Below are 13,515 nucleotides of genomic sequence, written 5' to 3' on the forward strand. Positions count from 1 at the left end.
TGCTTTTTGTCTTGTTTTTGGCAGACTTGTTCCTTATCCTTCCCTCCTCTGCTCTGTGTCTCCAGGCCCTGATCCACGTGGGTGCCATGGCCCTGCCTCCCATCCCGTGTCACCTGCCTGTTTCCCGGTTTAGGCAGTGGGAGGCGCTGGTGAGAGAGTGGGGAAGGTGGGGAGAGAGGAATGAGAATGTCCATCTCCCTCTTGCTAGGACTGGGTCCCTTCCATTCTGCCAGCCGTCATCATGCACGCAGCTCCTGCCCCCTGGTCTTCGGTAGCTCCTCTCCTTCACCTCCGTAGCCCCAGGGTCAGTAGTGGGCTCCTGTTGGGTTCCTGTGGTGGTGCCTCACTGCTGTTTTTTGTTTTAAACGTTTATTCATTCTTGAGAGGCAGAAGATAGAACATGAGGGGCAGAGAGAGAGAGGGAGACACAGAATCTGAAGCAGGCTCCAGGCTCCGAGCTGTTAGCACAGAGCCCGACGCCGGGCTCGAACCATGAACTGTGAGCATGATCTGAGCCCAAGTCGGGCACTTAACCGACTGAGCCACCCAGGCGCCCCCTCACTGCTCTTTGACATAATGCTTTCAGGCCCCAGGGAACCAATTCCTTACATTAAATTCCTTCTGTTTCAGTACTTGGGACAGTTTTTGTTTTTCTGTTACATCCTAATACGTAGGTCATGTATATCTTATGTTCAAATTGCTCTCCAAATAGGGTGCACCAATTTGTATTTTTTTTTTCAAGTTTATTTATTTATTTTGAGAGAGAGAGGGCAAGCATGAGCAGGGAAGGGGCAGAGAGAGAGAGGGAGAGAGAGAATCCCAAGCAGGCTGCACGGTCAACACAGAGCCAGAATTGGGGCTCGATCTCATGAACTGTGAGATCATGACCTGAGCAGAAATCAAGAAAAGAAGGTTTAACTGACTGAGCCACCCAGATGCCCCTCACCAATTTATATTTCTTTTTTTTTCTTTGCTTAAGTTTTTAAATTTATTTTTTACTGAGATAAAATTCACAAGAACATAATATTCACATTTAAACATTTTAGAGTATAATCTTTGGAGTTTTTAGTATGTACACTGTGATATACAGCCATCATTAATGTGTATTTTTGTATTTTTGTCACCCTCCAGAGAAACTCTACATCTATTAAGCTGCCATCCCCATTTCATCCTTACCCTAGCCTATGACAACTGCTAGTCTACTTTCTGTCTCAATGGATTTTCCTATTCAGGATGTTTCATATAAATGGAATCATATACTGTGGATTTTTGTGTCTGGATTCTTTCACAGAGCATAATGTTTTCAAGATTCATCCATGTTGTAGCATACATTAGTACTTCTTTCCTTTTTACGGACAAATAATATTCCATTTTATAAAAAAAGTATTTGTTTTTCCACTAGTCAGTTGATAGATATTTGGGTGGTTCTACTGTTTTGGCTATGCTGAATAATATTGCTGTGAACATTCATGTACAAGTTTTTATGTGAATATATGTTTTCAATTATCTTTGGCATATACAAAGTTCCATGTGTACTTCAGAAGAATTCCTGAATGTCTGTTAGATCTAGTAGGTTTATAGTGTAGTTCATTTACCTTTCAATTTCCTTGCTGGCTTTCTGTCAAGTTGTTCTATCCATTATTTTTTTAAATTTTTTAATTTTTTAAAGTTTACATCCAAATTAGTTAGCATATAGTGCAACAATGATTTTAGGAGTAGATTCCTTAGTGCCCCTTACCCATTTAGCCCATCCCCCCTCCCACAACCCCTCCAGTAACCCTCAGTTTGTTCTCCATATTATGAGTCTCTTCTGTGTTGTTCCCCTCCCTGTTTTTGTATTATTTTTGTCTCCCTTCCCTTATGTTCATCTGTTTTTTCTCTTAAAGTCCTCATATGAGTGAAGTCATAGATTTTTGTCTTTATCTGACTAATTTCACTTAGCCTAATATCCTCCAGTTCCATCCACGTAGTTGCAAATGGCAAGATTTCATTCTTTTTGATTGCCGAGTAATACTCCATTGTATACACCACATCTTCTTTATCCATTCATCCATCGATGGACATTTGGACTCTTTCCATACTTTGGCTATTGTTGATAGTGCTGCTATAAGCACGGGGGTGCATGTGTCCCTTCGAAATAGCACATCTATATCCCTTGGATAAATGCCTAGTAGTGCAATTGCTGGGTCATAGGGTAGTTCTAGTTTTAGTTTTTTCAGGAACCTCCATACTGTTTTCCAGAGTGGCTGCACAAGCTTGCATTCCCATGTATTTCTTTTTTTTTTAATGTTTATTTTCAAGAGAGAGAAAGTGCAAGGGAGGGGCAGAGAGAGAGAGAGAGAGAGACAGAGCCTCTGAAAGTGGGCTCTGTGCGCTGACAGCAGAGAGCCACCCAGGTAGGTGCCCCATCAATTTATATTTCTAACAACAGTGTATGTGTTCCCATTGTTACAATAGTAACCAATATTAAGTATTGTTAGACTTTAAAAATTTTGCTAATCTAATTGGTTTGAAATAATAATCCACAAAATTTTAGTTTTGTTTTCTTGAAACTGAGGTTCTTTCAGTATGTTATAGACCATTCAGATATTCCTTTTGGTGAATTGCTTGTTTACCTATTTTTGGATTGTTTGGTTCTTATTGATTTATAGGACTTGCTCATGCTGGCATACTAATTCTTTGTTCGTTATGTGTGTGCCAAATATTTTTTCCCATTCTTTGTCTTATCTTAACATTTTTCAGTGGATGGTTTTCTTCATTAACACAATTTCTAATTTTAATGTAGTTCTCACAAGTTGTAATATTTCTCTGAGCTGCATAGAACATCACTGATAAGACAAGATCCACCAGTCATGAGCTAAGTTGGACTACCAGACTACTTGTGTTGGTAAACTTCTACAACCCAAATCCCCCAGACAGGGCATGTGCAGAGAAGTGGCTTGCAGCCAGCTAGTCAAGAAACCATAGTTCAGTGTTTCCCTTTAGACTTCATGGATGGACTCGAAAGAGGAGGTAAGAGGCTGTGTTTGCTGCAGACCCTAGCTGGAGCATGGAGAATGCATGGCTTCACTGGGGGGCACCTGCCAGGCTTTTCTACCTCAAATGTACTTCAGACTCAGTTGAACACAAGCCTAGTTTCTTTCAGTTTATACTGAGCCTGTCTTGGAAAGTTTATTGGACAGGGCAAGTTTCTGAAATGTAACCAACTATGTTCAATGTAGCCAACTGGCAAGCAAGAGCCATGCTGGGTTGGAACAGAGAACACACAGGCAGTGTGGAGCCGGAGCCTCGGAGCCTCGTGCTGCCACAGGAAGCAGATAATTCCAAGCGCGACCCCTCAGCAGGCTGAAGAAACTGAGCTCAGGATCAGTCTGGCGCTTCCTTGGCCACATAGGCCGGCACATTTATCTCTCCGCTGGCAATGGCAGCAAACCCACTGTGAGGACTGGCTCCCCAGAACAAAGGTTAGGAGCTCTTATAATACCTGTATTTTAGAATAGTTATTACTTGCATGTGATATTTAAAAAATTCAAACAATATAACAAAAAGTACACAGTTTTGCTTCTTTTCTCTATTTTTTATTAAAAAAAATTTTTTTAATGTTGGTTCATTTCTTTAGAAAGAGAGAGAGAGAGAGAGACAAAATGTGAGTGGGGAGGGGCAGAGAGAGAGGGAAATAGAATCTGAAGCCGAATCCAGGCTCTGAGCTGTCAGCCCAGAGCCCGACGCGGGGCTTGAACCCACAAACCATGAGATCACGACCTGAGTGGAAGTCAGATGTTTAACCTACAATCTCACACTCCTTGCCATCCTTCCCGCTATCATTTCAAGCAAAGATGAATGTATCTTGTTACACTTCCTGTTTTACACCACAGTGGAATATTATACAGTTTTTTGTTTTTTTGTTTTTTTTGTTTTTAACAACAGCTCTAAGGGGCCTCTGGGTGGCTTGGTCAGTTAAGTGTCTGACTTGGGTTCAGGTCATGATCTCATAGTTTGTGAATTCGAGTCCCGTGTCAGGCTCTGTGCTGACAGCTCAGAGCTCTGGGCCTGCTTTGGATTCTGTGTCTCCCTCTCTCTTTGCCTCTCCCCTGCTCGCACTCTGTGTGTGTCTCTCTCTCTCAAAAATAAACATTAAAAAACAACAACCAAACAACAGATCTAAGAAGTGTTTGATAAAGAATTTTTATATCAGGTTTTAATTAGATTGTTCCTACAAATTGACTGTCATTTTGATAATTTTTCTTTATCATATCTCCTACCACAGTTTTAAAAGTCTGTGGTCAGGGATGCCTGGGTGGCTCAGTTGGTTAAGCCTCTGACTTGATTTCAGCCCAGGTCATGATCTCATGGTGTGTAAGATTGAGCCCCTCATAGGGCTCTGTGCTGACAGTGCAGAGCCTGCTTGGGATTTTCTTTCCCCTTCTCTGTTCTTTCTTTCTGCCTCCCCAACCCTGTCTTCTCTCTCAAAATGAATAAATAAACTTTAAAAAAAAAAAAAAAAGGTCTCTGGTCAGCCACCAGTCCATGGGTGGTATTTTTTCTTTTTAAAATATTTAAGAATCAGAAAAAAAAAAGGTTGTATGTTGTGTTTATTGAAGAAAATTCGGAGAATAGAGAAAAGCACAAAGATGAAAATAAATTTAAGAGTAATTCTACTACCCAGAAATATTTCTGTAACAACTATTAGAGTGTTTAGGACCCAATATTTTATAATAGATGTATTACATGTCCCAATAAAACACAAATACAATAAACATACACTTTAAACTGTAAAGTGGAAAAACATTCATCAATGCTTGCTTATTTACCTTAAAACCATAAATGTTCAAAATTTTCAAGCTCCTTGATGATAACAATGTAATGTGTTGATGTGTGTGTTAACTTGCTCTATTTTTTAAATTTTTTTTCTACATGTTATTTTATCTTATTTTAGATTAGTTTTTAATTTTTTTTAAGTTCATTTCTTTATTTTGAGAGAGCAAGAGCACAAACAGGGAAGGGGCAGAGAGAGGGAGAGAGAGAATCCTAAGCAGACCCCTCACCGTCAGCACAGAGCCTGGTGCAGGGCTCAAACTCATGAATCATGAGATCATGGCCTGAGCTGAAATCAAGAGTAAGACGCTTAACTGACTCAGCCACCCAAATGCCCATCTGTGTATGTTATTTTTAAAAGGAGTCTTAAATAGAGACACATCGATTCTGTGCCTAGAGTATAGAATTACATCATCTCTCTATTTGATGCATTTCAACAGGTATTTTATTCACTACGTTAATTTTACCTGTAAGTCCTTACATTTATACACATTATCACAGTTTGCAAAAGTCTTGTTTGTTCTTCCGAACATCCCTTTGAGGCAAGTAGTGCTATTCTCATTGGCTGCCTGAAGAAACTGAAGATCACAGAGGTTATGCCTTGTCAAAGGCCATCTAGCTAATTGCATTGGAGAGTTTGGGCCTAAGGTTTGGACCCTAAGTCTAGTTTTTATTCCGTCAGACCACTGTGGGGACAGAGGAAGAAACACCCTACATTCCCAGATCTCTTTAGGTTAATAATGTAGTTGGGACATGTGACAAAACCCCTGGACACCCAGAGAGGAAAACACTTAGCCTAACAGAGGTAAAAATGGTCACCCTCAGCAGACATTATGCATGCTCCATTTTGCCAGTTTCCAGTTAACCACTTGTCCCTGTTGTTTTACTTGGTCTTCAGGCATCGGTGGTACGTGCCTAGACCCTGAAGGCCTTTGAAGAAGAGCTATTGATGAGAAGTTAGAACTTCAGCTGAGTTGAAGGCAAGGCAGAAGATGTGCATTCTCCCAGTAATGGAGATATTTCACTGACAAGTGAGAATTATACCTTACTTGTGTTTTTCCTGTGGCTTAAAAATGTTTTTCGCATATTCGCTCAACTGTTCAGTCATTTACTCATTCATGTTTGAATTCAACAGGCGTCACTGAGTACCCAGCCTATCCTCAGTGTAAGACACCCTGCTAGCCCTTAGAGGAGGACAGATAAATAAAACATGAGTTATTCCCTTAAGGAGCTCTGTTTCCACATGATTCTTCTGGTTACTCAGGCAACAGACTTCGATAGATAACATGCAATCCACACTTTCCACTTAGGCACAACTGGGGACAGCTCTGTAAAGGTATCTCTTAGCTAAAGCACCAGCCAAGAGTTTTTCATCTCTTTTTGACACCAAATCATTCTTGTGAAGATAAGGTCTCTTTTCTAGGACCAGGATTGAAGGTAATGGCGTCCAACATGGTGTGTAAAAGACAACCCATTTAGGGTACAGGAAGATACTATTTTCATGTAGCCTTATAACATTTCTTTTACCAGGAATATGTTTCGTGTGATATATAATGTGTTAGTATTATACACGGTAGTTCACATACATACTTTGTGAATCAATACATACACATATATACTCAGTAGTATTTTATTGATTGTCAAGAATTTGGGGTTTTGGTGTGCCGGGGTGGTTCAGTCAGTTAGGCATCCAACTCTGGATTTTGGTTCAGGTCACGATCTCACATTTTGTGAGTTCGAGTTCCATGTCTGGCTCTGTGCTCATGGTGCAGGAGCCTGCTTGGGATTCTCTCTCTAACCCTGTGCTCTCTCTCCCTCTCTCTCTGTCCATGTGCCTGCTTTCTCAAAATAAATAAAAAAAAGAGCGGGGGTTCACTGCTCTAAAGCCACAGCTACACTGGCTCTCCTTTCCCAAAGTATATAAAATTCTGCTGAAAGCTTCATTTGGGCAGCTTTCCAAAGTCATTGAATTCACATTTGTCCTGATGGCTAAAGAGAGTATTACACAAGGTTTCTGGAGTGGTAAAGTTCAAGTAAGTTCCTGCAGACTGTGTCTCAGACAGAGGAGAGATAGATTTCTTCTTCACTGAATAAGCTCTTCCTGTCAGGATCCTGAGTTTTAAGAGCTTGCTTTTTCCCCCTCACACTCGGAGAATCCACTTTATTTGTTGTGGGAGCTCTTCTGTAATTGTTTTTCACCTATTTTCCCAAATAAGTGCCCTTCACTCCTCGTTCTTCACCTAGCTGGAGTTGGAGAAAAATCAGTTGGACTTCTTGAGTTCCCACACCTCTTCTGTTGCCAGACACTTACATTTGGTAACAGATGTCCAGCAGGGCCCCCCATGTGTCAGCCCCAGAGCATTCTACCAGCTTCACTGACAAGTGTAAATTCTCATTAACCCAGTGTCTGTCCATTGACCACTCTGCCTGCTTTCTGGCCTAGAAATCCTTTCTGCTGTACCATGGTGAATTTCTGGACTGTAGGTCATTTCTCACTTTTGTCTAAGTGTTCCATTTTCTTCTTTCTCCATTCCACCTTAGCTTGCATCTTGGATATCATTGAAATCATTGATAGCTTATGCAAAATACACATTTCGTTTCACTAAAAGGATTACTAGTCCATGATAATTCAAAAAGTACTTAGGGAATGTGGTTTGTGATTGTTTGAATTGCAGAAAGATCTTTAAAGACAGATTCTTTTTTATCTTTTTGACATGTGATCGGTTTGATAAAAATTTCGATTTTGTTTGTTCCAGAAATCCATCCGTAGCATATTATGAATTTTACTTGAAGTATCCTTTTCTTCTGGTTCTGGTGTTTACTAAAGTCCATGCATAGAATATGTGTTTTGAGATGGAATTTGGAAAAGCTCATCTATATTAGATATAAACCAGATGATCTTTGCAAACATCCACACCTGGCTTCAGATAAGAAATCTGAGCTTATCAATCACTGGGGCCTCCTGAGGGCAAAGATAGGCTGGCAAAATAGTTTTTGGGTAGGCCGTTCTGAGGGATCTTTTCTTCCAAAGCAAATGAAGGATTCCTATCCTTGATGCTAGAGTCATGACATGTGGGTGACATCTATAACTAGATAAGGAAGGCTGGCTGCTGGAAGAGACAGACCCTATAATGTATAGTAGCTCAAACACAATTGATGTTTGTTTCTTTAAAAAAAATGTTTATTTGTTTTGAGAGAGAGAGAGTACTAGTAGGGGAGGGGTGGAGAGAGAGAGAGGGAGAGAAAGAATCCCAAGCAGGTTCTGCACTGTCAGCATAGAGCCTGACTCAAGGCTCCGATCTCACAAACAGGGAGATCATGACCTGAGCCAAAACCAAGAGTGGGATGCTTAACCAACTGAGCCACCCAGGCTCCCCTCGAAATGTATTTCTTGCTGTGATGGCAGCACTGGGTAATGAGAAGGAAGAAGGCAGGACAGCTTTCCCAAAGGCAGTCATTCAAGGATCCAGACTTACCATGCTCCAGTGTCTTTAACTCATGGTTTCCAGAATTGCCCTAGGAGGCATCTCTATTCCAGCTGCCCAGAGGTCAATAAACACATGGAGAAATGTGCATGGCCAGGTCTGGACGTGGCACACCTACTTCTCATACTTTGTTGGCTAGAACATAGTCATGTGGCCCTGCCCAACTCCAAGAACAGGGAAGTGAGGGCTAGTTGTGTATCAAAGAGGAAAAGGAGAATATTGTATGAGTCTTTACCATCACATACTTAGCCTTTGCCTCATGGAAAAATTTATTTTCAAGTCCCCCTTACTAAGCAGTGAGAATAAATTGTGTATTCAAGGGTTGCTCTGGGATTCCTTTCCCAGGCAAAGAGGGTTCCCTATCATTTTATAGAAGATGAGAAGCCCTTGTAATAGAGTTAAGTGGCACAGAGTGGATTTGTGTGTTTCGCAAAAGGTTTTCGAATGATCAGCAAATCTCTACTGGAGGAACACACAGGGTGACCTCTCTGGAACCATACACACAAGTCTGCATATCTAACTCCTCTCTGGACCTTGTGACCCTGTGTTTCCAAGTGTCTGAAAACCTGATATGCACTGCCTTTTCACTTGATCAGGGGAAATTCTGGTCCTATCTTTGCAAATAAAAATAATTCTTCTGCTGAAATTGCCTCCTTGTTATCTGCGAAGATGGCAGGGGTTCTTTGGCAAGAAAGGCCCTAGCAATCTGCCTCAAACATGGGCCAATCGATGGTCTGGGAAAAAGCTGGAGACTTTCATCTTTTGGAGAAATTAATACATAGGGCATCAGCTGAGTTTCCATTTCAGTGCAACTTAAGCCTGAGTGATAAAGGCAGCCGTGTTCTGTGAAACTTGTGTTACATAACCCTCATGTGATCAGGGCCACTATTTATAGTTTTCCATTGTGTGGGGCTCTGGACGGGGTTACATGGATGCAGCTTCCTTCTTGTCCAGCCTTCCGGAGGAGATCAAAATGACTCTGCATTTATCAACTTCCACCTAGTCTGTCTTTCAAAACGGCTCTTGTTTTATTGTCAAAATTAGTTTTGGCTTCTACCTTACCCTAAAGTTCGCGATTTATTCATCCCTCATCCATCAATCCATTTATTCATTCATTTGCCATTTAGTGAATGCCTACTAGGCACCAGGGGTACAGAATTGAATAAAACATATCTGGAGTGGAGGTAAGGGGTTGAAAATTCTGATTGCTAATCTCCATCCTAGACCAGTTAAAACAGCAACTGGGGGATGCATTCTGGACATAGGTGTGTTTTATAATCTCCCCAAGTGTCTGATGTGCAACTAGGCTTGAGAACCACTAGAATTTGTAGCCACTGTACCCAGAGGAATGCATAAGGTTTAATATGTCAAGGAAAAGGACCAGAAAGAGAACCAAATACAGACACAGTCCTAAGTGGGTATTGAGAACAGTGTAGAGAGAGTTGAAAGTTGTTAGATACAGAGAAAAAGAAATATCTTCGGTGTCTGATCAATCTGTGGTAGAATTTCAGCCTTTCTCCTTTTTAGCTTATGTAATGCTGGACAACATTTAACTACTCTGAGCCTCTTCTCTTCATTTAAAAAATGAGGATAGTCATAATCTTTACATCCTAGGATTGCTGTGAGCATTTAATCAAATTGCCTGGTGTGCAGCAAATTCATTTTTTGTTGTTGTTGTCATTTTTATTTGGAATTCAGGAGGAAATATCAAGCATAAAAAGGTTAAAGATGTGAGTATGTTGGTGAATTCTACCAGATATCCAAAGAAAATTTAATACATCCTTCTCAAAGTCTTTGAAAAAATTGAAGAGGATGGAACACTTCCAAACCATTTTATGAGGCCAACATCACCTTGGTATTAAAACCCTACAAGGATACCACCAGAAAAACCAAAAACAATGGGGTGCCTGGGTGGCTCAGTCGGTTAAGCGTCCGACTTCGGCTCAGGTCATGATCTCACAGCTCGTGAATTCGAGCCCCGTGTCGGGCTCTGTGCTGACAGCTCAGAGCCTGGAGCCTGCTTCTGATTCTGTCTTCCTCTCTCTCTGCCCCTCCCCCACCTGCACTCTGTCTCTCTCTCTCTCCCTCAAAAACTAAATAAACATTACAAAAAATTTAAAACAAAGCAAAAATAAAAACACGTACATATAGGTCAATATCCCTGATGAAATAGATACAGAAATCCTCAATAAAAGTCAATAAAACACTAAAAATACACCATGATCAAGTGGGATTTAGTCCAGGGATACAAGATGATTCAACATTTGCAAATCAATCAAATGATACACCATATTAACAGAATGGAAGATAAAAAACATATGATCATATCAATAGATGCAGGAAAAATCAATTGACAACTGCCAATCAACTGTCATTTATGATAAAAACTCAGTAAAGTAGGTATAGAGGATATCTACCTAAACATAATAAAGTCTATATATGACAAACCTAACGGCTAATATTATACTCAATGGTGAAAAGCTAAAAGCTTTTCCTCTAACAAGAGGAACAAGACAAGAATCTCCACTCTTGCTACTATTATTCAACATAGTATTAGAAGTCCTAGCCACAGCAATTGGGCAAGTAAAAGAAATATAAGGCATCCAGATTAGAAAGGAAGAAGTGAAACTGTTGCTATTTGCAGATGGCATGATACCAAAATCCTAAAGAGTACTAAACAACTGTTACAGCTAGTGAATGAATTCAGTAAAGTTTCAGAATACAAAATTAATATACAAAAATCTGTTCTGTTTCTAACAAGTAATTATCAGAAAGAGAAATTTTTAAAAATCCCATTTACAGTTGCATCAAAAAGAATAAAATACCTAGGAATAAATTTAACCAAGGAGGTGAAAGACCTGTACACTGAAAACTATGACATGTGAAAGATATTGAAAGAGATACAAATATTGTTATTATTTTTAATTAAAAAAAATTTTTTTAATGTTTATTTATTCTTGAGAGACAGAGAGTGACAGAGCACGAATAGGGAAGGGGCAGAGAGAGAGGGAGACACAGAATCTGAAGCAGGTTCCAGGCTCTGAGCTGTCAGCACAGATCCCAATGTGGAGCTGGAACTCACAGACCTTGAGATCATGACCTGAGTGGAAGTTAGCCGCTTAACCGACTGAGTCACCCAGAAGCCCCCTGAAGGAGATACAAATAAATGGAAAGATATTCTGTGCTTATGGATTAGAACAATTAATTTTTTTAGATGTCCATACTACCAAAAGCACTCTGCAGATTCAATACAATGCCTATAAAAATTCCATTGGCGTTTTTCACAGAGCTAAGACAACTCTAAAATTTGTATGTGTATGGAATCTCAAAAGACCCCAAATAGCCAAAGCAATCTTGAGTATGAAGAACAAAGCCAGAGGTTTCAAGTTCCCTGATTTCAAGCTATACTACAAGCTATAGTAATCAAAACAGTATGGTACTGGCATAAAAAGAGACACATAGATCGGTGGAACATACTGGAGAGACCAGAAATAAACCCACGCATATATTGTCAACTTACAACACAGGAAGCAAGGATATAATGGGAAGAAACAACCTTCAATAAATGGTGATGAAAAACTGGACAGGTACATGCAAAACAATGACCATTATCTTACACCATACATAAAATTTACTCAAAATGGATTAAAAACCCGAACATAAAACCTGAAACTATAAAACACTTGGAAGAAAATATAGATGTTAAGCTCCTTGACATTGGTCTTTAATAATGTTTCTTTCTTTCTTTTTTTCTGGATATGACTCCAAAGGCAAGGGAAACAAAAGCAAAAATAAACAAATGGGACTACATCAAGCTGCAAAGCTTCTGTTCTGTGAAGGAAACCATCAGTCAAACAAAAAAACAGGCTAATGAATTGGAGAAGATGTTTGTAATTCATATATCCAATAATGGGCTAATGTCCAAAATATATAAAAAGGTCATACAACTCAATAACAGAAAAAACCCCAATGTGATTCAAAAATGGTCAGAGGATCTATATAGACATTTTTCCAAGGAAGACATACAGATGGACAAGATACATGAAAAGATGCTCAACATCATTAATCCTTAGGGCAATACAAATCAAAACCACAATGAGACATCACCTCACACCTGTCAGAATGGCTAGTATCAAAATGACAAGAAATAACCAACGTTGGCTAGGATGTGGAGGAAGAAAGGGAATCCTTGTACATTGTTGGCAGGAATGTAAATTGGTGCAGCCACTGTGGAAAATAGTGTGGCGGTTCCTCAAAAAATGAAAAATAGAATTATCATATGACCCGGCATTTCACTTTTGTGCATCTATCTGAACTGATATCTAGGTATCTAGTATTTGGAGAAAATGAAACACTTATTTGAAAAGATGCATACATTCCTATGTTCATTGTAGCATTATACAATAGATAAGATGGAATATTACTCCGCCACAAAAAATAGTGAAATATTGCCATTTGAACAACATGGATGGACTTTGAGGTTATTGTACTAAGTGAATTAGGTAGACAGAGAAAGACAAATACCATGGATTTCACTTATATGTAAAATCTAAAAAACAAAACAAAACAAAACAAAACCCATACTCATACATACAGAGACAGACTGGTAGTTTCCAGAGGGGAGGAGAGTTGGGAAGAAGGGCAAAGAGGATGAAAGAGAGCAAGAGGTACAGGCTTCCCATTATAAAATAAATAAGTCACGAGAATGTAGCGTACAGCATGGGGAATATAATCAATAATAGTGTATTAACTTTGGCAACATATGGTAGCTAGACTTACTATGGGAATCATTTCACAATTATACATGTGTTGAATCACTAGGTTGCACACAAGAAACTAATATAATATTGTAAGTCAATTATATGTCAATAAAAAATTCATTATCAAAAAATAAATGAAAGAAAAATTAGAGACTTAAAACATAAAATAAACATCTGAGAATGGATCTCAAGGCACTCTCTGATGCTGCCAAAATGGGGAGAAGGCTCAGATATCTGAGTGTCTGGGACCTCAGCTCCATATAGTGTGTCTTTCTTGTGGAAAAAGAAATAATAATTTTTATTTAAAGAGTAATGTAAATGTATTATTGACTACAATGGCAAATTTGTATCAATTAAGATAAAAATAAAAGTTCATATGTTTTGAAAAGAACACCCCTTTTTTTGGAGGACACATTAGGGAGTGCTCAGGTCTCCCTGAGGGTATCATTCACACA

This window comes from Acinonyx jubatus, chromosome D2 (assembly GCF_027475565.1).
Source record: "Acinonyx jubatus isolate Ajub_Pintada_27869175 chromosome D2, VMU_Ajub_asm_v1.0, whole genome shotgun sequence".
Classification (NCBI taxonomy): Eukaryota; Metazoa; Chordata; class Mammalia; order Carnivora; family Felidae; genus Acinonyx; species Acinonyx jubatus.